Source organism: Meriones unguiculatus, chromosome 14, assembly GCF_030254825.1.
Source record: "Meriones unguiculatus strain TT.TT164.6M chromosome 14, Bangor_MerUng_6.1, whole genome shotgun sequence".
NCBI classification, from domain to species: domain Eukaryota; kingdom Metazoa; phylum Chordata; class Mammalia; order Rodentia; family Muridae; genus Meriones; species Meriones unguiculatus.
The window spans coordinates 83,230,038-83,257,418 of NC_083361.1; the positions used below are offsets into that span (position 1 = coordinate 83,230,038).

Below are 27,381 nucleotides of genomic sequence, written 5' to 3' on the forward strand. Positions count from 1 at the left end.
ACCTTGTTGTCAGGAAGGAAAAACTGAAAGCAGCTGTTTTGCACTGCTCTCCAGATCGGTGCCTGACCCAGTTCCTTTAAATTAAAAATGTGATGCTGGTGTTTGTTGCTGGTCTTTGCACCTCGCTCACACTCTTCGGAGTGCTGTCACTGTTCTCTGAATTGTGGGTGTGGAGGAGGAGGGGCCTGGTGAGGGCAGTGGACACACCTCAGGAACGCTCCAGAAACAGAGCTTCCTCTGAACTTCACCTCCACAAACTGCAAGGAAGAGGCAAAATAGACTCTTAGAAGGTTAATCTTAAAATATGATGGATCTGAGGTGTCTTCGTTAGGTTCTGTGAAGAGATGCCATGACCACAGCAACTCTTATAAAAGAAAACATTGTGTTGGGGCTGGCTCACATTCCAAGGTTTAGTCCATCATCGTCATGGTGGGAAGCATGGTGGCAGGCAGGCAGACATGGTGCTGGAGAAGTAGCTGAGAGTTCTGCATCTTGATCTGCAGGCAGTAGGAAGAGACAGTGAGCCATTAAGCCTGGCTTGAGCTTCTGAAATCCCAGAGCCCACCCCCAGTGACACTCATCCTCCAAAAAGGCCACACCTACTCCAATAAGGCTCACCTCCTAGTAGCACCACTTCCTAAGGGTTTATGGGGCATTTTTTATTCAAACCACCACACGGTGCCAGATGACTCAACGGGGAAAGGCATTTGGCACCAAGTCTGACTATCTGAGTACAATTCTCAGAACCTTCATGGTGGACGGAGAGAAAACCAACTCCCAAAAGTTGGCTCTGATCACCACATGTGCCCCACCCTGTCCAGGAAATAAATATTTGAAGATTTTGACACGATAGGTCTGAGGCTGGGTTACAGTTCAGTTGGTATTTACTCAGAGGTAGGAAGCACAGCATAAATTGGGCAGGAGACAACCTTGCACACTTAGAACCTCAGCACGGGAGAGGTAGAGGCAGAGGACCAGGATTTCAAGGTCATCTTCTCTCTGTAAGGTGGAAACCAGCCTGGGCCACACATGATGCTGTTCTTGAAGAGAAGAGGAGAGGAGAGGAGAGGAGAGGAGAGGAGAGGAGAGGAGAGGAGAGGAGAGGAGAGAAAAGAAAAGAAAAGAAAAGAAAAGAAAAGAAAAGAAAAGAAAAGAAAAGAAAAGAAAAGAAAAGAAAAGAAAGATGAATCTTAACCAGCCATGGCGATGCAAGTCTGAAATCCTAGCCCTCAGGAGCCAGGAGCCAGGAGCCAGGGGCAGGATTGTTCCATATTCAAAACCAGTTTGGTCTTCATATTGAGACCCTGTCTCAGTGCTCCTCTCTCCTCTAAAAAATAGGTGGATTATTTGCAGGCAAATGGCTATGGCATTTGCTATGATGTCTTCACGGCAGAGGTGAGCTATTGAGCTGCTACCTCCACACACAAACTTCCTGCCTCCCTTCCAACGTATAGAAGGTCTGGCGACCAGTGCCTAACACTGGACCTAGAGGGGTACAGGGATGCCTTTCTGGTTTTCTTTTGTTTTAATTAGGACATCTCTTTGAGATAGATAGGAGACACAGCTCCCAACAAGTCACATGGTAGCTCCTCAAACAAATAAAGGAGTCAAACTGGTAGAGCGTGTCTGGTCCAGACGGCCGAGTCCTCCGTAACAAAAAGGAGAAGGCTGGTCCTGACTGAGCCTTGTCTAGCTGAGCAGTCAGCTTTGAGGGTCAGGGCGAGGCAGGTTTTCAGGAGATGTTACTGGGATGTGTTTGCAGGGATTGTAGGTTTAATTTTGGAGTTTCATGTGACGCCGGCTTTGTTAATCCCCGCAGGCCCTTTCCCAGCATCTAATTGCTTTATCCTTCCTTTGTGTGGTCCCAACTGGCCCACCAGGATCTTCCCTTATTCTTTGCAAGAAAGAGGATTTGGGCAGGCTGTAGCTCAGTTGGCAGAGAACTTGCTCTGGGTTTGTACCCAGCATTATGTAAATCAGGGTGCTAGCACCTACAGTCATCCCCTGCTAAATATAGTGGGTTGGGGGATAGCCTAGAATACACGAGACCCTGTCTTAAAAAAGAAAAAACTTCAAAGAAAATAGATTAGGACTATCTTTTTGTTTTGTTTTGGTTTTGATTTTGGAGACAGAAGCTCAGTTTGTAGCCTAGGCCAACTTAGACCTCACAACACAGCCCAACCTGCATGCCTTGGCCTCCTGAGGGCTAGAATTCCAGATCTGAGCTCCCATGCCCATGACTGTCCTTTAAACCTGACTCTCAGCCAGGCGCAGTGGCGCAGGATTGTAATCGCAGCACTCAGGGAGGCAGAGGCAGAGGCAGGCAGATCTCTCTGAGTTTGTGGAGAGCCTGGTCTACAAAGCAAGTCCAGGGCAGCCAAGGCTATACAGAAAAATCCTGTCTTGAAAAAACAAAAGCCAGAACAAAAACCAAAAACCCAGCTTTCAGGTTTCCTAAATTTAATGATTATCTCCCTCTCTGTTCATTATAAAAATGATAACAAACAAGCAAACAAAAACACCCCATCCAAAACAACAATTGCAAAAAGGGCAAAAACCTAAATGAATGCTGCATTATTATGTAAACTTTTGGCAAGAAAAAGCCTGTGTTTCCACCTACTGCCAGTGGGTTAGAACTTTCCCATTATAATTTTACACAATTGCTGACTGGAAGGATTGGACAGATTTCCCGCAGACTAACTTGAGGCTCCATTACTGTCAGCCTCTGATTTTCCACTGCCCTCACTCACAGCATGGCGGTACAGTAGGACACACTCAGATTGGACATGGGTTGGCATCCGTAGCTCCACACTGTCCTGTCAGTGCCGGTTCTATTGATACAGTGGGCAGTGTGAGTGGTCCTAGACGCTGTTACCAACCCGGAGGGATTGGTGGTAAATGTATGTGACAGTTACTGTGAACCACATAATACATTCAACTCAGCCAGGCTCAGTGGCTCATGCCTGAAATCCCAGCCCTTGGGAGGTTAGGCAGGGTTATAATTGTGAGTTAGAGGCCAGCATGGGGCTGCATAGTAGTGAGTCCCAGGACAACCAGGCTACAGAGTGAAGAAAAAGGAAAAAAAAAAAAAGGAAACAACAGTGCTGGATCTTCTATGCCTATGTCTATATCTATATTTAATCTCTAGCTCAATCAAAATTCAAGGTATCCTCAACTCAACTTCCCCTTGGCAGAGAGCTCAACAATCTGTAGGCATTGCGGTACCATCCTATGTGCAGACTCATTTCAGCGGAAACCAAAAGTGATCTTAATTGTGATGAAACGACTTTACCTTTGCAAGATTCCAGAGACATATGTGGAGACATATGGCCATGCAGCCACGTTGACACGGCCCTTCCAGGTCCAGGAAGCGGCCTGCGCCAGGCCTGCAAGCTTCAGTCAGCAAGAGGGGAGGCGTCAGAGTCAGGACACTCTGCTTCGGACTGCAGGCCCTCAGGTAAGCTACCGGAAAACCGGGACAAGGTAAGAACAAAGACAGCTGTGAGCAGGTGGTGCAACGGGCTGGGAGTAGACTCCTGGGAGCTGTTGGGACTGCTGTTCTCTTACTGTGTTCTACAGAAGTGTGTGTGTGTGTGTGTGTGTCAGAGAGGGAGGGAGGAAGAGAGGGAAAGAGAACGAGAACAACAGCAGACTGGGCTAAATAGTGAGTTCAAGGTCAACTAGGGCTACGAAATGAGACCATGCCTCCAAAAAAATGATAGTAATAATAACAACAGAAAAAAAAGATGCTTTCCAACTTACAATGGTTTGAGTTCCTCGGCTTTATGATGGCATTAGAGCAAAATACCACCAGAAACATTATACTTCAAATTTTGGGTTTTGATCTCTCTCAAGACAGCAGAATGTGGTGCCATACTCTCTTGTAAGACCGGGCCACTCCTATCATGAGATCCTGAAGGTGAACAATTGCTGTTCCGTAGTTGCTGTTTCAAAACTGGCCAGCAGTTTTGAAATATGGGTACACAATAACTGACTTGAGATATTAACTATTAGAAAATAGGAAATAGACCTTGTGTTTGGTGATTGTGCCGAGCTGTGGCTTGTAAGAGTTCTTAGCGTGTTGGAGTGTTGGCTGGGTTAGGAGTATCTACTGCATTCTTTGTATACAATAGTCCCCATGGGTTTGCTGAGATCTCAGCTTCTGCGCTGGGTTATAAAGCCCTCAGGACCCGGCCTCACACAGAAAGCATGCTGGTGTCCCTCCTCCCGGGCACATGGCTTGTCCAGTCTCAGGTGCTGAGACTCCAAAATCCAGCATGTGTGTCTAGGCCACTCCTTTCTGAAGGGCCTTCAGAACTGCGGATAATAACATCTGCCTGGCTAGCCTTGACTAGCTTCTGAAATTGATTATTATAATTTAAAAAGCTGTATTTCAAACAGTAGTCCTGGAATCCACAAGTACCACGGGGTAGGAATTGAAATAGTGTAGCTACTAAGGAAGTTCCTTAGACATAATTAAAAACAGAATTAGCATATGAGGCTTTGTGGCACGCGCCTATAATCCCAGTGCTTAGGAGGTTAGGGGAAGACGATGCACTTAGGGCCAACTTGGGTTACACGGTGAGTCCCCCACCAGTCTGGGGCTACCTAGCCAGAGCTGATCTCAAAACAACAACAATAAAACTGCTAGGGGGATGGAGAGATGGCTCAGCAGTTAGGAGCACTGTTTGCTCCTCCAGAGGTCCTGAGTTCAATTCCCAGCAACCACATGGTGGCTCACAACCATCTATAATGAGATATGATGCCTTCTAGTTCAGGTGTACATGCAGATGGGGCACTCATACACATAAAAGAGATAAAGAAAATATATACATAAAAAACCAATAAATAAAACGGCTAGGGCTGGTGGGTGTAGCTCAGAAGCAGAGCGCCTGCCTAGCATGTGTGAGGCTCTGGAGTCCATTTCTAGCACTGCAAAGGCAAGCAGGGAAGCAAGCCAGCCGAATCACCATGTGGTTCAGCAGCCCTGAATCTGGACATGAGATGAAGAAGTTACAGGCTGCCTAGAAGGTAAAAGAGGCTGTTGCTAAGAAACTCCAGCAAGTTGTCCTCTGACCTCCACATGCATGCCGTGGCACACATGTTTTTACACACACACACATACACAGAGAGAGTAATCAAAATTCTTTTATTTAACCACATCTGAATTTACTAATATCAGGCAGTTTGTTTGATTGTTTTAAGAAAGTTGCAAGCCTACAAAATTGTCCAGTTTTTAAAAGATTCTATTCTGGTTTTCTAGAAAATGTGTGCTCTGGGTACATGAAAGTTTGTGTTAAGAGATGATATTTGTGTATCTGCTGGAATCTTGGGGAAGCCTTTTGGGTTTGCCCTAATAGGAGACCGTGCAGGGGAAAGTAGTAATGATCATTTATTTTGTTCCAGACATATTGTTATCGCGATAAATCTTTAAAACACCAGTGTATTCTGGGTAGCATTTTTGCTTTATTTAAACCTTAGAAAATTAAAACATAAGTGTTTTACCTCAGATCACACAGCTAGGATGCAAGGGATCTTTTTAATTCAACTATAACGTGACTTCCTGGTGTGGTGGGTGGAAATTTTCTTGTTACCACATAGATTCCAATGTATTAGCGTGCATGTAATTGAACTCATATTTTTATTATTCTACAATGAGAGAACGTGTAATTTCATGGAAATGAATTAGAAACAGTGTTGTGAGTTAATTAAATAGCACCACTGTCCTGGTAGCCATCAGTGTCGCCACAAAATTATCAGCACACAAACAAAATTTAGGGAGATAATATTTACACTGATCTCAGCAACAGGGAACAGCTGAGCCACAGCTGAGCCAGCACGTGTTTCTCTTAGAGACTACCAGAGAACTAAAGGACAGAATGCTACTGATCCAAACGTGTCACAGTGGGTTCTATAAAATATAACGACTGACCTGGAGCGGGGGAAAAAGGAGAAGCCAGTCCAACGGTAACTAGAAACCCAACCAGAAAAATGTTGTCAATTTACAATCATAACGGAAGCTACATGAGCTAAGTCACACATGTAATCTTAACACTCAGAGGCAAAGACAGAGAGGTCTCTGTGAGTTCGAGGCTACGCTGGTCTACAAAGTGAATTCCAGACCAAGCTGGGCTATGTTGTAAGATTCTCAAAGAAGAAACGATCACAACAAACAAAGACAATTGCCAGGATTTGGTGCTCTGCTGGCTGAGTCTACTCCCCAAACAAGCCATCGTTCCCTCTCTATGTCTGGGCAGTGGGAGGTGATGGGGGTTGCCAAGACTGTTCTGGCAGAGAGGCTTAGTGGAATCACTGACATTGATATTTGCAAACAAAAATCCAGTAACACCTTACCTTCTGTTTATAAATGTCACAATTCAGTAGTGGCCAAATCTATTAACAGATAACTAGTAAAAACAAAAGTTTAAAAATACTATGAATTTTAGGACCTGATTGAGGTAAGATTGAGACTCTTCCACAGATGCCAGTTCATTAACAATAATTTGTTTTGACAGGGTCGCTTGTGTGTCCCAAGCTGGCCTCGAATTTGCTATAAAGCCAGCAATGACCTTTAACTCCTAGTCTTTCTCCCTCCACCTCCGCAGGTCTAGAATGACAGGCGTGCACCATCGTGCCCAGTTTATGTGGCACTGGGGTTTGAAACAAGAGCTTCCTGCATGGCAGGTGAGTGCTCTACCATCATGTCCTTAGCTTGCAAACTCGTTCTTCAAGAACTCTTTTACCTGGTGTCTTAGTGTTCCGGTGCTGTGAAGAGACACCCTGGCCACAGCAACTCTTTTAAAAGAAAGCATTTAATTGGGCTGGCTTACAGTTCAGAGGTTTAGTCCATTATCGTCATGGTGGGAAACATGGCAGCACGCAGACAGACATGGTACTGGGGAAGGAGCTGAGAGGCCTACTTCCAAATCTGCAGCAGAGAGAGAGAGAGAGAGAGAGAGAGAGAGAGAGAGAGAGAGAGAGAGATCCATGGCCTGGTTTGGGCATCTGAAACCTCAAAGCCCATCCCCAGTGATACTTCCTCCAACAAGGCCACACCTCCTAATCCTTGCAAATAGTGCCACTTCCTGGTGAGCAAGCATTTAAATATATGGGCCTATGGGGGCCATTTTGTTTTGTTTTTTGAGACAGGGTTTTTCTGTATAGCCTTGGCTATCCTGGACTTTGTAGACCAGCCTGGCCTTGAACTCACAGTGATCCACCTGCCTCTGCCTCCATAAGTGCTGCGATTACAAGCTTGCACCACCATGCCCAGTTTGGGGGCCATTCTTATTCAAATCACCACACCTGAGGACAAAGAAAAGACCCGAGTTAAACCATCACCCACCTTTAGACCTTGAAGAAAAATCTTGGCTGCTCTGAGATTTAGTGTGTGAATCAGTCACTCAGCAGTGCTAAACTCTCTGCAATCCTGCAGGTCAGTTATTAAATTCTTGAATGTCTGGCATCAACTACAGTTGAAGTATTTATTCTGAAGAGGAAGAGGAGGAGGAAGAGGAGGAGGAGGAGGAGGAGGAGGAGAACAAACTCTAGAAATAGGGGGACTTATCTCTTAGAGAAGACGTTTATTAGTCCATAGCTATACTGTTCCCATTCTTTTCCAGAGCATCACCAAATCCTGTAAAAGGGGGATAATGATTACCATGCAAGGATGAATTATTTTGGTATTGAACTAAGCAAAGCTAGGCAATCGATAAGCATTCACTTTATAAGGAGGCTCTGTGGCAGCCTCACATTTGTTTAAGGTGACAGCCTTTTGAAATAGGGTTGTTACCACCAAGGAAAAATCACCTGTTTTTCATGCATGGTAGCTAGAATGGAAATGTGCAAACCACAGCTGCCTACTTTCCGCCTAATGCTGTCCAGTGGTCCTGCTACGTGGAAGCCCAAATCCCTCCTCTTGTCCTCAGGCCTCAAAGCAGAGGCAAGCACAGCTGCTGAAACCTGAGCGCAGGTTCCAATTTATTAGCACGATTTTGAAGAACGCATTTTGGCCTCTTTGTGCCTTACTTTCCTATCTCTAAAACGGGGAGAATAATAGAGCCGACCTCACGTCGTTACTGGGATTACATTTTGTTGCTTCATTTGAACCACTAAGAGTGGTGTCTGGCCCTCCGCACACTCAGGATGGGCTCAGTCTTACCTGGGTGCAGGTTTAAATGAATTATGCCCAGCCAAGGGCAGCCCTGAAGATGCCTGGCTGGCATACTCGAGGCCCCCCGGGTTCATTGCAGAGGCTCATCACGTAAATGTTGTCCTAAATGTTCTGCGCTGCTGGTTCCCGGCTGCTCCTCTGACTCCTCCTCCGCCCTCCTCTGCTCCGGCCTGATGGGAACCTGCCCGTGCTCTTTCACCGCAGGCCTAGGTAGGGAGTTGCTCTAGAGCTAACATTTTTCTGAGCAGCGTCTATCCACCTCTTGGTCCCTGCTTGGGCAACAGGTCTTGCAGCCCTGCCAAGGTTGATCTGGTTGGTTCTTCTGTCTCTGACCTGTCCCCTCAGAACTTGCATTATTTCTATTACAGTTTTTTTGTTTGTTTGTTTTTGAGGCAGAGTTTCAATGTGTAGTCCTGGCTGTCCTGTAACTCCTTCTGTAGACCAGGCTGGCCTCAAACCCACAAAGATCTGCCTGCCTCTGCCTTCTGAGTGCTGAGATTAAAGGTGTGTGCCACTATGCCCAGTTTGCAGAACTTTATTTTTAAGATTTTTTTTAATTTTTAAAAATTATGTGGAATGTATATGGACAAGTGATCGCAGGTGCCTTTGAGAGCTAGAGGAAGGTATCAGATTCCCTAGAGCTGGAGTTACAGGCAATTGTGAGCAGCTCACCCAGGGTCCTGGGAACAACTCAGGTCCTCTGCAAGAGCAGCAGGAAGTCTTGCTCTTAACTGCTGAGCCACCTCCCCAGCCCCATCTCAGCACTTTTTATATTTCTTACAACTGCTTATTGTTGTTCTCTGCCCAGAGGTAGCCTGAGTGGACCGGTCATTCTTCCTTTGGCGGGGCCAGCAGTGGGGGCGGAGGGCACTGGCAGTTCCTGGAATGAGTCTGTCATCTGGCATTCTCCCCGCACCGCTGCCGCTGGACTTGGTGCAGGGACTGGAGGGTTCCATTGGGTTCCACTAGGATGAACACTATTCTTCAAGATGGGAACAAGATCAAAGGTCCCAGACCTCTCAGAAATGGCCGGAGCGCTTTAGGGCAAGGTCCCTGTGACTGGCCGGGGTGTGGAGTTTTCTGCTGAGTGCTACTTAGCTCTTGTAAATGAGATGTTGGTATCAGATGGCTGTGCCTGTGGCGATACTGAAGTGTCGCTAAACTACTGTATTAAGGTCAGGGATGCAGGTCAAACACGGGCCTGTTGAGGCTCAGGCCCAGCAGACCGGAAGGCAGGTCTGGTGAGGCACCAGCCAGGTGGGCCAGAAGGAAGGTCCAGGCTGGGTGGCTGCTCATGGAGGTTAGGCAGGCTCCAGCCAGCCTGCCTGGTAGGCAGCCAAGCCCCAGGAGTTGAGCAGCGAATCTCTCTGGAGGAGAGTCCCACGGCTTATTTAATGTCTGGAAATGTTCCCGCCGACAGGTGAGTGGACAGAGAAAACAGAACAGGCATATAGCAGTTTCCATTCTTAAAGGGAAGGAAACTGCCTCACGTGCTGCCACACAAATGACACAGACTACCTTAGCGCAACTGAGAAGTCCATTTACGAATGGCCACCAGTGTATATTGTACCACAGGAACAAGTTGGTAAGCCAACCAGTGGAGAGGCTGAGACAGGATGGCTTAGAGCTCCAGGCCAGCCGGAGCCTCACAGAAAGCTTTTATCACAAGAACAATGACAAAGCAAGCAACCAAACAATACAATCTAGAACCCTCTCCCCTTGTCAGATTTTTACAAAGCATTAAAAGAATGCCCACACTTGTCTGGAAAGGCAGTTAAAACACCCCTTCCTTTTCCAACTACACATAAAAGAATGCATTTTCATTTTCATTAGACGTGCAACAGGCCAAGTGTGGGAGCACTTGTAAGTTTAAGAACGCAGCTGCATGCTGATAGTACAGACAGGAAAAAAAAAATATCAGAACACAGGAATTCTATCACTATTTTTCTTTTCCTTTTTGACTTAGAAGATATGGCCACTTTTCACACATGAACACACACAAAAGCTGATATTAGTCATTACAAAGGATGCAGGAGGAAATATTCTAAAAAATAAGCTAATAAATACTGAAAGCCTTTTTGGCTCGAACGCCTAATACGGTGACTCTTGAATGCTAGCGCCCACACGGCACCAGCATTTGTGGCCTTTAATAGTGTAGAGGAATCCTGGGGTCAGAGAGTTTGAGAACTGCTTCCCTGCCTTCTGCACAAATCACCACGGTCCCTTTCAGGACAGGATGTCTCCAGTGTGCATCTTGCCACTTCCTGAGATGGCACGGTTACCCCTGGGAGCAGCTGGGGCGATCTTTGCTCTCCTGTGCCTGCTCAGACATTCTGGCCATGAGTCAACAGTATGTCTCTTGGACAGTGGGTCCCCAGCAATTGGCCTTAGAGACCACTTTCAGGACTGAGAGATAACCATTGCCCTCACTAGTGTCTGTAGAGGAAACCAATGATCCTTTCTTTGAGTGACTCAGGAGCAGATTCATTCTGAGTCAGCCAGGATTTGAAGGCAGTGCTGCAGAGTCCAAGAACTCAAAGCTGCCTTTCCAGAAACCAGATAATCTCTAGTCTCTGCCAATCCTGGGAAACCCATGTTGTTTTTCCCAGTAAGTTAGCTTTTTCTGTTATAAACTGTACATGTTCATTAAAAAAGTAAAAGGGAAGTTTAAAAAAAAAAGTGCTTTGCAAAGAAAATTTGGTCATGATTAGTCTTGACTTTCTTATCTTGGCACTGACTCCCCCTTTTAAACTGGCTCAGCACGCAGCTTCAGGCCTTCCCAGCAAGCACTCCGCTCTGGCCTCAAGGGTTGATTGGTCTCTGTGTGTCAGAAAAACGCAGTTGTTGATCAGTTCAAAGGCTAGTTAGGGCAGTCAAGGAAAGGCGATGGGAAGAAACAGGAGGGCGAATGGTTCTGCTGTTGGGTGTGTGAAACCTCCAGCTGCCATCCAGAGTGGCCAGAGAGAACAGACAGTCTCCTAAGGTAGGGGCGATATAATTCTTCCTGTATTTTCTTTATGATAAAAGTTGAAACTCCTTTAGGAATTCCAATTCCAAGAATTGGTCCTAAGGAAATGATGAGACATTTAGACAGCATGATGTGTCTACCATTATTCATGAAACTTGGAAACAAACTAAGCGTTCAATGATAAAAAGTTCATTTCAAAATTCTGTGGGTGTAAATTCTGTGGTGGCTAAGGAGAATAGACATTTCTGAAGTCTTTAATGGCACAGGAAAATTCTTGATATAGAGTATTGGTAGCCCTCTATATCCCTGGCATAAATATTTGTTGGTTGAAAACTAAAAACATAAGGATAAGAAATTGTACCTCTATATGCTACGTTCTCTATTATGTAAATATTTTTGTGACAAAGTCCTGAGGCTCAAACTCAGGTTGAACTTGGTATCGGGCACTTTCACCCACTGAGCTGTCTCGACAGGCCAGAACATGCTGAACGACAACCGCTCCACCACTGAGCTCTGTCTCCAGATTTCCAGGCAACAAACTCCTGGACTCAAGCGCACCCGTCTCTGCTCCAGCCGCTGACGTCTGGGGCTGCGGGAGCACAGGCCTGTGTCAGTGCTCTTCCTATCTCGCTTCCTGTGCTGCACTTCACTAGAAAACTCCACCAGCCTCAGAGCCAGAGAGACGGCTCAGCGGTAAGGGCCCTGGCTGCCCTGGTAGAGGACCTGGAGTCAATCCCCAGGGTCCACATGGCAGCGCACAACTGTCCGTAACTCCAAAGGATCCAGCCCCCTCAGGCAGACATACGTGTAGGCAAAATGCCAATTCACGTGAAGTAAAAAAAATAGATCACTAAAAAAAAAATTAAAATCTCTCTCCCCCTCCTGTGTGTGTGTGTGTGTGTGTGTGTGTGTGTGTGTGTGTTGGCAACACACGCCAACTCAGTGTTTTGAAGAGCAGGATGGGCCCAGGGTTCACAGAGACCACTGAAACTTGTTCCTGTTACATATGCAAATGTTATTTCTTATTAAAGAGCAGGAAAAATGAAAACACTGGACATAATAGCATTTATCTGTCATCCCAGCACGTGGGCACTGACACAGGAAGAGCTAGAGGTTAAGGCTAGCCTAGGCTACATAGCAAGACTGTCTCAAAACCCAATCAGACAGGAAGCTATTGTTGCCATATGAAGATGAATATTCTGGTGAAAAAACAGAGCACTCGCACGAAGAGAGAAAGTCTAACGGGATGGGACAATCGGACCAAGTAGGAACCCAGGACAGAGCAAGGTGGAGCAAGGTGCTCTCCCCATCTAACGTCCTGTTGGCTTCGGCCTTTGCGTTGGATCACAGCTGCCTCTCTGCAGGCTGACGAGCAGTATTCTTGGCTCCAGCTGCTGAGGAGGTCACATCACAGGGTAGAAATACCACACAGGGCCTCAGAGCCTCCGATCCAGCTGCCACTATCTTTCCAGTTCCTCTCTGCGGCGCAGTTGTGGCTGCTGTTGGTAAGATGCGGTTGGTAGAAGCACGTTAGTGAGTCACCATCTTCCTGGGCCTTGGTGTCTTGAAGTGTAACAGGCCTGGTTCCCTCACAGAATTACGTGGGAGGGGGAACGTAGGGCTGTAGGGCTGTATAGACCCTGTAAGAAGGCTTGGTTCCAGTTATCGTTGGCAGTGTTGCTCTGTGGGTTTTACGCTACTTACATCTCAAGTCCAGCCCAGATTCAGCTCTACTAGCAGCTAAGACATGGTACCCACCACCCTGCCTGGTAGAATGGCTCCCCAAAAGCTTTAGGATCTGGTCCTGGGTTCGAACCATCCATTTCAGTTTTTATTTCTAGAGTGTATGCTAAACATAAAATTAATGTTTTATTTTTCACTCTTGCAAAAGCCATCTCAGTTGCTTATTTATTTATTTAGTGTGTGAAATGTGCATGTGGCAAATGCATGCACAGGTGCACACATTCATGTGCATGTGTGTGTCCATGCGGAAGCCAGAGGTGTACCTAGAGTACCCCCTTCAAGGGAGTCCCTGGCTGACCGTCCCCCAGGACCCTCCGCTTCCATCTCTCCAGCACTGGGGTTACAAATGTGCCAGGGGCCGGAAGAGGACTCACGGGCTAAAAGTGCACACCGCTCTTGCAGAGGACCCGAATTCGGTTCCCAGCACCCTCATCAGGCAGCTCATGAACAGATTGTAACTCCAGCTCCAGCTCAGCATGTCTGGCTTTCATGACCACCTCTCCCATAGGCTCATGCGTTTGAATACCTGGACCCTTGGTGGAACTGTTAGGGAAGAATTAGGAGGCGTGGCCTTGCCGGAGGAGGTGTGGCCTTGCCGGAGGAGGTGTGGCACACAGCGGGGTGGGGTATCCTTGAGGTTTCAAAAGCTTAGGCGACGCCCAATGTTTTCTTCACTTGTTTATCTCTCAAGATGTGAGCTCTCAGCAGTTCCTGACACCGTGCTTTCTCTCTGCCCTCATGGACTCTGGCCCTCTGACAGAGCAAGCCCAGTTAACCACTTTCTTTTATAAGTTGTTTGTCATAGCAATGGAAAAGTAACTAAGATGAACATACGCTTCATACACATGATTTTAAGTAAATAAGTATATAAGTATTTAAAACCACAAATGTACACCACCAGCGTTGGCTTTTATGTGGATGCTGGAGATTTGAACCCAGATCTTCATGCTTGTGCAGCAAGCAATTTTACTGAACCATCTCCCCGGCCCCTGTCTAGTGTATTTTAACTATCCTTTTCACCTAAATTATTTCTAACTTAAAAACAGATATTAACTAAGCAAGAAGGAGGACCCTGGCTAAGATGCTCAATCATCATTCAGAAAGACAAATGGGATAGACATCAGAAGAGGGAGAAAACAGGGAACAGGACAGGAGCCTACCACAGAGGGCCTCTGAGAGACTCCACCCAGCAGGGTATCAAAGCATATGCTGAGACACATAGTCAAACTTTGGGCAGAGCGCAGGGAATCTTATGAAAGAAATGGGAGATAGAAAGAGCTGGAGGGGACAGGAGCTCCACAAGGAGAGCAACAGAGTCAAAAAATATGGGCCCAGGGGTCTTTTCTGGGACTGATACTCTAACCCAGGACGATGCATGGAGATAACCTAGAAGCCCTGCACAGATGTAGCCCATGGCAGCTCAATGTCCAAGTGGGTTCCCTAGTAAGGGAACAGGGACTGTCTCTGACATGAACTCAGTGGCTGGCTCTTTGATCATCTCCCCCTGAGGGGGAGAGCAGCCTTACCAGGCCACAGAGGAAGACAATGCAGCCAGTCCTGATGAGAGCTGATAGGCTAGGGTCAGAGGGGAAGGGGAAGAGGTCCTCCCCTATCAGTGGACTTGGAGAGGGGCATGGGAGGAGATGAGGGAGGGAGGGCAGAATGGGGAGAGACCAACCTGGGATACAATGTGAATAAATTGTAATAAATTAAAAAAAATAGATACTGACTTTTAAAAAAGTTTAGGAACCTGAAAGATGGCTCAGAGGTTAAAAGCAAGTACTGCCTGGGTAGGGGGGCAGAATTCAGTTGGCAGGATCCATACTGGGCCTCTCTGGGGACCTTGCACCCTCTTCTATTCTGTAGGCACTCCACTCCCTTGCATGTGTTCACACACAGACAAACACAATCACACATAACTTAAGAATAGGAAAATGTTTTTAAAGCTGAAAAGACACAAATACTAGTAGGGCATTGTAGTACACTTTTTTAGTCACAGCAAGCAGAAGGGTCTCTGTGAGTTTTAGGCCAACCTGGTCTACACGGAGAGTTCCAGGATAGCCAAGGCTACACAGAGAAACCCTGTCTCAAACAAAAACAAAAAACCCAGTAGACGCTGGGTCCCACTCTCCTGGGTGCCCAGGGCCTGTTTCCCAGCTGCTGAAGATTCAGGCCAGTCTGAGAAGGAATCATCAAGCATGGGCCAAGGGCCTCAGCTCCTGCACTGCCTTCCCTTGCTCCTTCTGCTGCCTTGCTAGGAGGGCTGTGCCTTGGAGCAGCCACTTACCCTGCCTTCTCTCTGAAAACCTCTTCTCAGGAAAGAGCTTATAAACTCACAAAACAGTCATCAATATCAACTGTAGTAGAACACAAGGAACATAAAACTTAGCAGCTTACTGGTTCTAGTACACAACTCTGTGCTATCAACTGTACCTCTACTGTTCCAGGGCCACGCCACCCTCCTGTGGAGGTTATACTGCCTTCCACACCGAAGCTGTGCAGCCGTTAAATGCTCCCTATCTGCTTTCTCCCAAGCCTGGTGACAATTGTTCTCCTGTCCGTCCCGTCCCTAGGAATCTCACTACTTTATCTTGCACCAGTGAAATCATAGAATTTGTCTGTTTTGTTTCGTTTTTGGCTGGCTTGTTTTACATATCATAATGTTGCCAAAGTTCATTCATATTTTAGCCTGTGTCAGGATTTGCTTCCTTTAAAAATTATTTAAAATTTTTATTACATTTACTTATTTATTTTGTATATATGTGTGTATTGGGGAGGTGTGCATGGCACAGCATACATGTAGAGGTCAGAGGACAATGTTTGGAAGCCTAGATTTTCTCCTTCCTTACATGTGGGTTCTGGGAATCAAGCTCAGGTCGGCCAGCTGATGACAAGCACTTTTCCCCCCAAAGCTATCTTCCCCCCTTCCTTTTTAAGGCTGGGTAATAGTCTAGAGTGTGTCTGCGTTACACTTTGCTTCACCAGCCATCTTTTCATGGCTCCGTGGGTGGATCCTCGGGATGAAGTCTGTCTTAATTACTGTTCTATTGCTGTGAAGAGACACAATGATGAGGGCAACTTATAAAAGGAAGCATTTAATGGGGGAGGGGCTCGCTCATAGTTTCAGAGGGTGAGCCCATGCCGTCATGGTGGGAAACACGGCAGCAGGCGAGCAGGCAAGCAGGCATGGGCACTGGAGCAGAGGCTTGGAACTTACATCTTATCTACAAGTTAAGAGGCAGAGAGGGGCATGGGGCCTGGCATGGGCTTTGAGGTTTTAAAGTGACACACCTTCTCCAACAAGGCCATGCCTTCTGATCCTTCTGAAACAGTTCCACAAATTGGGGACCGAGGATTCAAACATATGAACCTATAGGAGCTATTCTTATTCAAACCACTGCAGATACCCTTGGGATACTGCAAATAGTGCTGCTATGAACATGGGCATACAGACGCCTCCTTGAGTCTCTGCTTACATCTTCCAAAAGTAGAATGCTTGTCTGTCGCAGGATGTTTGACCACACTGTGCACCCTGAGACTGTGTACTGGAAAAACCTGTTTCTAGTATGGTGTGGCTCAACCCTAGCACACACCTTTAATCTAAGAATTTTCTGTTTATTATAAACAGGTGTAAACCTTCACACCTTTAATCCAAGAGCTTTCTGTAAACAGGATTAATTAAAGTCAACCATAGTCAAGAGGCAGAGCAAGTAACCAGTTGACAGGAAGTAAACATGAAAAAAAATCATAGCGAGTGAGAGGAAGTCTGGAGGACAAATAGAGAGATGCACAGGAAGTAGACAAGAGGGATCTTTAGTTTGAAGGGTTTTTAAGACAGCATGGAGAAGCAGGGCTTTTTTTTTTTTCCTTCTGGGACATTGGCTGAGTAGGAAGGTTAGCTGGGTGCTTTCTCTGTTCCTCTGAGTTAGCAGGCTTTCCCCCCAGCATCTGGCTTTTGAGTATTGGTAAAATCGAACGTTAGGAATTTTGTTTAAAAATATTTGGGTCATATAGTAATCTTATTTAAAAACTTTTGCTTTAAGACAGGGTCTAATATTGTAGCCCACACTGGCCTGAAACATGCCATGTAGCCCAGGCTGCCCTCAAGCTCATATTGATCTTGTTGCCTCAGTCTCCTAAGTGATGGGATTCGAATCGAGAGACACCACATCTCATTATTTTAAAAAAATGGTATATATGTATGTGTGGTATGTGTGTGTGTGTTTGTGTGTATGAGGGTACATGTGAACATGTGTGTTCATTCACACGTGTGCATGGAGGCCTGAGGTTGACACTGGATATTTTTGGGTATTGCTCTCTACACTGTATTTGGAGGCAGGGTCTCTTGTGTGAGGTTTTGGCTCTAATCTAGCTAGCCAGCTTGCTCTGAAGTTTCCCTGAACTCTTGGAAGGGCTGATGTGCTGTTTACTGGAGCCATTTCTCCAGCCCCAATCCAGCCTCATTTTATACTCTGCTTGTTTGTTTGTTTGGTTTGGTTTTTAGAGATAGGCTTTCTCTGTGTAGCCCTGGATTTCCTGGAAAAGACCAGGCTGGCCTCTAACTCAGAGATTCACCTGCCTCTGCCTTCTAAGTGCAGGGATTAAAATGCCTCCACACCTGACTTCCTTTTTAACTCTTGAAGAAAACACTTCTGTAGCTTTCCACAGTGGTGACACCATTTTACAGTTTTGTGGCTTTCCTGGGGAGATGTAAAAGAAACCACCATCCATAGGAAATGAGCCAAGAGAGCAAACCAAGTCCAGCCTGTTGAACAAATGAGCTTCTTGGGGTTGGGGCCTTAGTGACTTTGAGGCTGGTGGCACCACCCAAAAAATTCGAGCCCCCTCTCCAATTTTTTACCTCATGTGCTTTAGCACGTCTAAGAATAAGTACAGCTGTGGCCAGGGTGTGGTGATTGGAATCCCAGAGGAGGGGGTGTGTGAGTTTCTTGTGACCCTCTTACCTCATCTCCTAGAGTGAATATTAACAGTCCCATTACGATGGATCTACCAGAGGGCTTGCCACACTCAAGGAGCCTCGATGAATCAAAACAAAACAAAACTGTCAAAATCAAACAGAGGGAAGCCTACACTGGAAGCTCAGTACCACTGAAGACTAGCACCTGACTACAGCGAAAAGGGTTCAAGGAAACCACAGCTTACAAACAGCAAAACCAAACCAATCCACCTCTCTTTGCCCTAACAGGACAGCTGGAGGCAGGTGGTGCCTAGCCTAGGGTTGATGACTCAAAAGCATTCAGTTGACTATCTTTGTGATTTTTCTCGGCTTCTTCCTCATAGTTTGACGTTAGCTGCTTCAGCTCCAGATCCCACACCTGCCTTTATTGAAAGAGGAAGGAGCACGAAAGGGAAGATTCTATTAAGAAGCAGAATTTACCTGCAGAGTTCTTCCCTGCCTGCTCCCTGTACAGTTTTTATTTATTAGCTCCCAATCACCACAAATGCAGCCTGAGATACGTTTGCCTGTTCTCATGCCAGGTCTTGGGTGATGGCTCCAATGTGAGTCTGGTGAGCTGAACTGTCCTCAGAGGCTTCCAAGCTCCCTCGGGTTGTAGCAGAAATCATTGCCTTGCAGCCTCAGAACTCACAGAAGCACGCTTCTTAGAGGCCAGAAGAACTATAGTTTTATTTACTTATTTATTTCGGTGTGTGTATGTGTGCATGCATTTGAATGTGTGTGTTTGCGTGTGTGTCTGTGTGTGTACATGTGAGTGTGTGGACACTTCTCACAACTTATATGTGGAGGTCAGGGGACAAATTTCAGGGGTCAATTCTCTCCTTCTGCCATGTGGGTTCTCGAACTGAACTCAGGTTATCAGCCTTGGCAGTAAGTGCCCTTACCTGCTGAGCCATCTGGCTGGACCATGTGTGGTTCTGTACCCACAGGGAAGATGCAGGAACAGCTGTGCCCTTTATAATGAGCTCACCTAGACTTTGATAAGGCCTTTGATAAAGGCCATTCTTCAGTAAAAGGCATCAGAGCCTTCTAGAGAAATGGAAGTTTAAGGACTGGGTCAATAAAAGTAGAAGAGAGCCTCAGACCATACGGCAAGAAAGTGCTCTACCAAAAGCACACTAAATTTCCCAGCTAATTTGAAGAACGCTGTAGTAATTTTTTTATGGAGCCACGCAGGTGCTCATTCTACAGCAAGCTGCTACTACCTGTAGGTGTTGATGCACTAAAATAAAGGATGTATGTCTTTGGAGAATCCTCATAGCTTTATTCAAGTAGCCAAATGCTTGAACTGTCTATTGATAGTCGAGTGGATAAACAGATTGTGATCGGTATGTAGAATGGAATACTCTTCAGGAGTATAAAGGAAAGCAATAACTGATGACAAGACACAACCAATCTCAAGAACGTGAAGGCTAGTGATGTAGATTAGTAGAAGAGTATGTACCTACAATGCACAAGGCCCCGTGTTCAAGGCCCAACACGGCAAAAATATTATGAAAGAACTGGACACAACAAAGTTCTTACAGAATGAAGTTCTAGAGCAAAACTAACTCACAGTGACAAGGAGCAGATCATTGACTGCTGGGGAGTAGGGGGTAGGAGATTGACTGCAAAGCCCTTGAGGGAGCTTCCCCAATCAGATGGGCTTTGCTAGTGTTTATGAAGATGAACAGTTGTCACTCAAGAGGCCAAACATTTGAATGTACATATTTTGTTTTATTCAAGTTCTGTCTCAATACCAATAGTTTAAAAAACTCCAACAAAAGACTCAAATGTATAATTTACCAAGGACTGTACTCAAACCAGGCATGGTGGAGACAGGAAAACCAGGAGTTCAATGTCAGCTTCAGCTGCGCAGTGAGTCTGAGGCTAATGGGCTACAGAGAACCCTGTTTCAAAAAAAATAGCCATGTATGGTAGTGCATGACTTTGACACCAACACTTGGGAGGCAGAGGCAGAGGCAGGTGGATATCAGTTCAAGAGCAGCTGGTTTAGACAGAAAATTCCAGACCAACCAGATCTGCATAGTGAGAGCTTATCTCAAACCCAATCAGTCAAACAACCAAGGAAGCCACCAGAAAGCAGACCCAGTCAGCTATAAGCCTATTATGCACAGGTGTTCAGCTACTTAGTAATCAAAACGATGTAATTTAAAGCAAGAACACACTGTCACACTACGTACTTCCTGTAATAAATCAAACAGTCAAGGTTGCTATTCCCAAGTTGTTGAGGTTGTGGAGTAATTAAAATTCACACACCTTTCAGACAGGGGTGTAAACAAGATTCGCATTATCTCCTAAGCTTGATTTATAAGATGAACCTATAAATGAAACCCAGGCAGTTTTCGGCAGGCACCTCTGGAGTGGCATTCCCAGAGCCCATCTCTGATTTCAGCTGCAGCCTTGCACAGTTCAACTATCTCTAGATTGCAACATTGACCTCATCACACACCTTCCTCAGTCTCCTGTGGGACTTCCCTGGCATCAGATTGGGAGAGGGACCTTCGAACAAAGCCATCAAGTCCAGGGACAAGCCTGGGGACAACCCTCAGGAGATGAGAATTCCTGCAGCAGATCAGGCTCCTCTTCCAGGTGGTCTCTTCCGGGAAGTCCTCTGTGCTCCTCCAGGCTCTCACACACTCCCCATTGGCTTTCCCTCTTTCCCACACCACTCCTGTTTCTGGGATCGACTCCTCGGTGAATGACTTGCTTCTAAGAATTTATCACAGGCTCTAATTTTTCTCGGAAACTAAAGCTTAGATAATTGGTACCCCAAATGGCTCTAATCTTAGGATGGAATTCTGAAACTTAGTAGGCACTGATCAGATGGCAATAAGGGTCCCATTGTTGGTAGCTGAGTAGCGATGAGCCCCTCAAACACTGCTCTGTCATGTGGGCTAAGGCTTTTAGCCTGTTTCCAGATTGGAAGTGTAGGTAGAAGGAACACATTAAACCATGTCATAAGTACTAGAATGAATGTGCAGTTGCTAAACACAGTGGCCATCAAGACTGACGACCTGAATTGATGTCTGGAGACCACATGGTAGAAGGAGAGAGCCAACTCCTGAAAGCATCTGGCCTCCACATGCTCACTATGGAATATGTGTCCATGCGTGAGTGCACACGTGTGCACACACATGCACACACACAATAAATAAATGTAAAAGAAATTAAAAGTAAGTCCTGTCTCAGCTTAGCACAGGGACTCTCAATCTTTTGTTCGTTTGTCCTTGTAATAAGAAAGAAAATTAAAGCTGTCCTCGTCTGGCTTTCTAGTACTGTGAAGAAATACACGGACCAAAAGCAAGTCAGAGAGGAAACGGTTTATTCGGTTTACACTTCCATATCATAGTCCATCACTGAAGGAAGTCAGGACAGGAACTCAAACAGGACAGGGACCTGGAGGCAGGAGCTGATGCAGAGGCCATGGAGGGGTGCTGCTTACTGGCTTGCTTCCCATGTCTTCCCCACTCTACTTTCTTATAGAACCCAGAACCACCTTCCCAGGAGCGGCCCAACCCAGCAGACCTTCCCCCCATTGATCATTAATTAAGAAAACGCCCCACTCACAGCCGGATCTTCTGAAGGCATTTTTCTTGACTGATGTTCCCTCCTCTCAGGTGACTCCAGCTATGTCAAGTTGACATAAAACTTGCCAGCACAAAGCCTTCCTATTCAGGTAAGTTAATATTAAATAACAGGCCTTTTTTTTTTCTTTTAATCAAATAGCGCTGAGCTCCTCAGGCCACACACCAGTATAGTATCTAAAACTTTCCTGCCAGTGCGTGCACCAGTTTTCTTCCTTCAGAGGACTCTCAGCCTGCTGAGCGCACTGCGCTGTGGTCCTGGAGTGGCACACAGGAATAGCGTCACTTCCTGTCTCCTGTAGTTGGTTGTGTTTTGTTAGCGATTTTGAGAATCTTGAAGGGATTTCAGTTTTAGGTCACCCACTCATCTATCAATTCAGGACATAATGTGAAATCCAAAACATTTTATGGAAGACTGAAGAACAGCAAATCCTCTCTTCTCCGGGAGCTGGAGGAGCAGACAATGTTGAAAGTGATGACCTGGTTGAAGAGCTGGGAGTGAAGTGCCTGTAATCCCAGCACTAGGGCACTGAGGCAGGGGGATCTTGACTTTGGGGCTAGCTCTGGGCTACATAGCAAGACCATGTCTCAAAAGCAAAGAAAGAAATACAACGTACTGGCATGTTAGAGATGTATTGATTGTTGGCTTTGGCAGGGTGTTAGCATAGCAACTGGGACCTAACAATTGGGATGGACACATCTGGATGGATAACAACCTCTAGCAGGCAGCCCCTACCATTTTACTAGCATAGCAAATGGCTGGAAATGGATTTCTTCTGACTAGGGAACAAATTAGCATGTGTAACAGCCTAAAACAATAATACTCTATTTTACAGTGACTTAATTCAAAAGTCCAAAATGGATGTAATTGGGTTGCAATCAAGGTGCCAGGAGGGCTGAGTTCCTTCCGGGAGGATGCAGAGGAAGGCTTGTTCTCTTGCATTTATTTTTACATCTTTTGAAGTCTTCTCGCAGGAGCAGAGCAGTTCTGATCTAAAAATCCTTATTTAATCACACCTATAAGGGGCTTTTTTTTTTTTTTTTTTTAATACAGGGAACCACATTTACTGTTTCCAATGGTCAGAATATTAATGTTTTAGAGGAGCTACTATTTGCCCGGAGACAGTGCAAGGATAGTGTAGTCTAGACTAAATTTCCTGGGTTGTGATCCTAGGATTAATTATGCTCTGTGAACATGCCTCAGTTTCCTCAGCAAAGGGAAAAAGGAACAGTAGGAAGCCTCAAAGGGTTGTTGGCTTGTTTAGTGAGAGAGGGTCAATGAGGTGGTCAGAACAGTACCTGCACATAGTAAACATTTATTAAGTGCATTTTTGTTTGTTTTTGAATACAGCATCTCTGGGTTTCACAGTTTTGCCTGCCTCTGCCTCTTGAATGCCAGGATTAAATACCTATGCCACCACCCAGGCTATTAAATATATTTTTAACAGACTGATTGATACTATGTGTCAAGTGTGGGAGATACAGATGGGACTATGACTTGTGGAAATGATGGAGTCGGATTACATTTATTACACTTGGTACTGCTTGGGGGAATAGAGTCAGGCAAGGTGGTGCATTTGGGAGGCTGAGGCAGGAGGACTGTTGTAAGTTCTAGGCCAGGGTACTGGGGAGATGGCTCAGTGGTTAAGAGCACTTTTTCTTACAGAGAACCAGGGTTCCGTTCCCAGCACCCACATGGTGGCTCACAACCATCCATAACTCTATTTCCATGAGATCTGATGAGACACCAGGCATGCATATGGTGCACATCTGTGTATGAAGGTGAAACACTTATATATAAAATAAGTACATAAAGATATGGGTCACAAGTTCTAGGCCAGGCGAGAATCCTAAAAGAAAAAAAGAAAGGGTGCAGGGAGGGAGAGGGGAAAATAGGTAGGTGTGAAAGGGTTTTAATAGTGTTAAATTCGGGGAACTTTAGAAATACTAGTCAAATTCCTAGCTGAATGTGATATTGTAGTTTTCCGTTGTAGAAGGAATAGGTGTTTTCCAGTCAGATAAGGAAGGAAGGGCTCCTTGATAGGAAGAAGAATGTTAAAAAATGTTAGTTCATATTCTTATGTGGCAGGAGCAAAAGTAGAGCGTGAGATGAAGCCAGAAAGGCTGGTATAGGCATCCAGCATGTAAGGGCTGTGTGAGTTGAAGGTTGGACTTTATCCTAAAAGCAATAGAGTCTCTCAGACTGTTTAAACAGTTCTGTAGCTATAAAGCTCCTCTGGAGACTATCCAGCACGATGGGCTAGATTTTGAGAGACTAAAGTTGCTTCTGTTGCTCAGGTGATGGTGGTGCATAGAGAGAAGAGCAAGGGCAAGACTTTTTTTTTCCGGTTTTCTAGCCCGGAGCCCAATTTGAACTGAACGTTGAGAATTAGGATCTGATTAGACGGCCGCTGAATGATGGTCCATTGGCTGAGAACGGGAAGGGGAAAAGCCACCCAAACGACCTATTATTTTCAAGGACAATGCATACTAAACTGTAGTCATCGTCATCATCATCATCATCATCATCATCATCATCATCATCATCATCATCATCCTGAAGCTTAGAGAGGTCAAGTTAGGATAGCCAGGTGCTGCTTCTGAAGAAATTATGGGTTAAGAATTCAAATCTTAATTTGGACATCTGCGGTATGAAATAAGGCTCTGAGTCTCGGCTCAGAGTGATACTGTCTCGGTTTTGGACGGACTGAATTTGAGGACACGCAGGGCACGCAAGTAAAGAGTGCTGTTTTACAGGGTATTGAGGAAAACAGAATCTGAGCCCAGGAGAAAGGTTTGCGTCAGGAGTAGCCTCGGTGGTGGCAGAAAAGCGGGAAAAGGATAGCTCAAGCGTCCCCACTACTTCTTTCTCGGCCCTCACCCTATCTCTGCTTAGACCTCCAACCCCAAGACAAGCAGAAGAGTAGCTGTCGGGGTCGCAGGTCACGGGAGACTGGACAGTTTTCAGGCATTCAGTTCTTGGAGACGAGCGAGGGGATGCCTGGGCCCTTTGTAGCCAAGGGGCTACCCGCGTCCCGCCCTCATACATCCTGTCACATCCACATTTTCACGGAAAGACGCCTCTCCAAAGCGCGAGACCGCGTCGCCTCGCAGCAGACACCGGCTCCAATGACGTCACGCGGCGGCCAGGTGATTCCCTCGCCCCTGGCGTCAGGCGCTGGTGACGTCACCCCGCGCTCTCCCTCTCCCCTCGGCGGTCCGGCCTGGTCCGCGTGGGTCTGTCCGGCGCGCCCGCCCCCTCCCACCTGCGGGGGGCGGGCCCGGGCGGCGGGGGCGGGGCCCGGGCGGCGGGGGCGGGGCCGGGGCGGGGCCGCTGGGCGCGGCGGAAGCCAGCCGGGCTGCATACAATAGCAAGGCTGCGAGTGGGGCCGAAGGTGCGGCCGCACGGTGGGCGCGCGCCGCCGCTCCCTCACGCCTTCCCGTCCCGCTTCGCCCCCGGGCGGCGCGGCGTCCTCGGCGCCGCCGTCGGCTCTGCGTCCCCGGCCGTGCCCCCTCGGAGCCCGCGCTGCCCGCGCTCCCCGCGGAGAACGCTCCCCTCAGCGAGCGCACCCCGCCCCCTCGCCGCCCGGGCGCGCCTCCCGCTCCCCGCGGCCCGCGGCGGCCTCGAGGACCCGGCCGCGAGCGGCCAGAGGCGAACGCGGGGCGGCCCCCCGCACGCGTCCCCGCGCCCTCCCCGGGCTCGGCCGGGCGGAGGAGGAGCAGCAGCGGAGCGAGCGCCGAAGGTGAGAGCCCGCGGGGCGGGGCGGGGCGGGGCGGGGGAGGACGCGCGGCCCGGAGGCTGCGGGGGCGCCAGGTGAGCGGCGGGCGCCGCCCCCGCCGGGACGGCCGCTCCCGTCGGGCCAACAAAGGGCCCCTGTGCCCGCTCCGCCGCCGCCGCGGCTTCCCGGGGCCGGGCGGCCGGGCCACCCCGGGGCGGGCGCGGCGGGGGAGGGCCCGCGGCTCCCGGTCGCCTACCGACTCCCTCTCGAACTTCGAGGTCTCGGGACTCAGGAACTGGCCCGCGACGCCCCGTAAAGCTGTGCGGGTTTATTCTCCGCGGTCGGTCCCGGTCTGGGACTCGCTTTTCGGGCTCATCACCCTGAAAAATAGAGACTGGTAGCAAGTGTGCAGCTCCGCCTCCACCCCAGGAATACCCCGTAACTTGGCAAATTCCGCACAGACTTAGAAAGGAGAATGAGAATCCTAGGGTTTTTTTTTTTTTTTTTTTCACGCCCATTATTATTCTGTTTCAAAAGGCAGAATTATTTTAACCACCACTATCTTGGATCTTTTAACGGTAATCAATACTGTGAATGTTTTGGAAGAATACTCGACAGTTATTGGGTGGCTTAAAAAATACCTTGTAATTCAAGTTTCTTATGTTAAACCCGTTGGATAATTATCTTACCCTTTAAGATATTTCCAGAACTGTGAAAGATAAGAGGCTGTTAATCAAGTTACTACTTTCATTTTAAAAATCGTTCTTGAGGAAAAACTTTTGTGTTTAAGGGTCTCAGTTCTGTCTGGAGGGAAACAAGTTCAGCAGTACAGAGATGCCTCATTAGGCATCATCTCCTTCCTGCGTGACCTTCAATAAGTCACTCCCAGACTTAAAGTTCCTGGAGTTTGCTTTTAAACTTCAGAAATAAGAAGCTAGCTAGCTAGCTAGCAGTCACCTGCTCAGCGCTCAAGAATCCTCCCCACTGTGGAGTCTTTGCTGGCATCCATTCTGCCTCCTCCCTGGTTGAACAGACTTCTCCCAGAGGCCCACGGAGATTTCTTCTTTCTGCACTTGTAACACTATTTGGAAATCTTAATCACGCACACACGAACACAACCCACCTGAACTAGAAGCCACCTCTCAAAGAGTTTTGGCCACTCGGACTCTGGAACATTCCCCGAAGCTTATTCATACTCCTACATGAACTCTTGGCTTGGGCTGGTCACTTTGCTTATTTATTCATCTGTCTCTCCAAGAGTAGAATCTGGAGCACTCCAGTGTTTCAAGCTGTCTGCTAAGGTCTGTGCGGATTTCAAGTGTATCGATACAGTCAGTCTTTGCTCACAAGACTAAGAGCTCAGAGTTTAGTTGGTGAGGTAGGCTTGTAAGCAATGGCGGCCCTCTGGGGGACTGCAGTTGTCCAGGGAATAGTGTGAGTAATTGAGGTTTGCTGGACCCGTCCTACAAGTCTTGTCCTGGCCAAAGCAGGTCCGGAGGGAAAGTGACTGGCCCCTCGTCTGTAAGAGTTCACTTGATAGAAAGCTTACCTAGTTCAGTTCAATATATATTTTCGGAATACCTGTTTTGAGGCCTTGTGCTAGGTGTACAGCCCGAAGCTGTACACCTTGAGGGGTCTTTGTAAAACAAAACAAAACAAAACAAAACAAACCAAACCCACTTGTGCTTCCTGCCCCGCCTCCTTTTCACAGTTGAAGGGTGAACTTAAGAGCTTTTACCACAAAATAAGAAACTCCTGGAAACTAGACCATTGCCTGCTTTTGCAGCCTTAAACTTTTTATACGGCGCCCACCATCCCCTCTTTATCATTCTTTTCCTCCTGCTTTTCCTGGAATGCTACTTTCTACCCCTTACTTGCCTGTAGAGAGTTCTGATGAATTGCTCTTCCATCTTTTTGCTCGTTAGTCTAGAATTTTTGTAGTCATCTTTTAGCAGTCAGTTGCAATTAAATTTGAGTCTGTACCTTTTCCCTTTAGCCTGCTCCCCCACCCCTTTGTGGTACTAGGGATCAGGTGCTCTACTGCTGAGCTATATCCCCAGCCCCTTTCACACTGAACATTAATTTTTGAATTTTGAGACATGGTGGGCCTTGAACTCAATTTGCAGCTCAGACAATGAACTTGTGATTCTCCTTCTTTAGCTTCCTACCTGGGAGACCACTAGATTCATCTGCCTGTGAATCTTTTTATTTGA

General features: G+C 47.0%; 1 protein-coding gene and 1 long non-coding RNA gene across 2 annotated transcripts in view; both read left to right on the forward strand.

The window, feature by feature from the left end:
- The first annotated feature begins 3,094 nt into the window (after positions 1 to 3,094).
- Positions 3,095 to 21,535, forward strand: LOC132647055 (uncharacterized). The gene is made up of 3 exons (XR_009585339.1): positions 3,095 to 3,457; positions 6,606 to 6,684; positions 21,349 to 21,535. It is a non-coding gene; the product is annotated as an uncharacterized LOC132647055 (long non-coding RNA).
- Positions 21,536 to 25,053: 3,518 nt separating this feature from the next.
- The window catches only part of Pak1 (p21 (RAC1) activated kinase 1), a 125,186-nt gene continuing 122,858 nt past the window's right edge, over positions 25,054 to 27,381 (forward strand). Inside the window, exon 1 of the mRNA XM_021634801.2 lies at positions 25,054 to 25,192. The gene's annotated coding sequence lies outside the window, so the exon portion shown is untranslated. The remainder of the gene's footprint in view (positions 25,193 to 27,381) is intronic.